The sequence below is a fragment of the Propithecus coquereli genome, unplaced genomic scaffold (assembly GCF_000956105.1).
Source record: "Propithecus coquereli isolate 6110/MARCELLA unplaced genomic scaffold, Pcoq_1.0 Scaffold80, whole genome shotgun sequence".
NCBI lineage: Eukaryota > Metazoa > Chordata > Mammalia > Primates > Indriidae > Propithecus > Propithecus coquereli.
In genome coordinates, this window is record NW_012154174.1 from 7,168,067 (window position 1) to 7,168,688 (window position 622).

Below are 622 nucleotides of genomic sequence, written 5' to 3' on the forward strand. Positions count from 1 at the left end.
TGGACAAACTCTAAAAAAAGAAGGATTTTTCAAATATGATACGTAGAATCCAGCTAAACTCTAAACCTTTTTTATTTGTAGGTCTTCCATCAGGCTTTCTTCTACCTCCACTGGTCTTACCACACACAGACCCACAGACCTAGAAATCAGATCTCTCTCTAGCCTTCCTAAACAAATAAGAATTAAAGTTGCAGGAATGTTTAAGGAAGAAGGTTTTGTTTTGTATATGCTATTAAAATTTAGTATATTCAAAGGGAGATATTTTCAAAAGGTAACATTTATACTAAAAACAAAAAAAGACCCACTTGGAATTGATTAAAATAGGAAGTAAAGTTTTACAGGGAAATTTTATAATCTATTCTAGATAATGTTTCAATCACTTTTCTAAATTACTGAAAAGGTCTAGTTGCAATCTTAACGAAGTTCTACAGAGGGAGCTAGCGTCACAAAGAATAAAGTGACAATACACTGAACTTCAAAAGAAGACCTAGTCTGTTGGAAATAGCAGATTTCCATTCATCAACATGAGCTCAGTTTATCCTCTAAGATTTTGCCTTAATGATTATCCAACTCAAAATAAAACACAGTTAAGAAATACATTTGGTAAGGCTATAGCTACCAT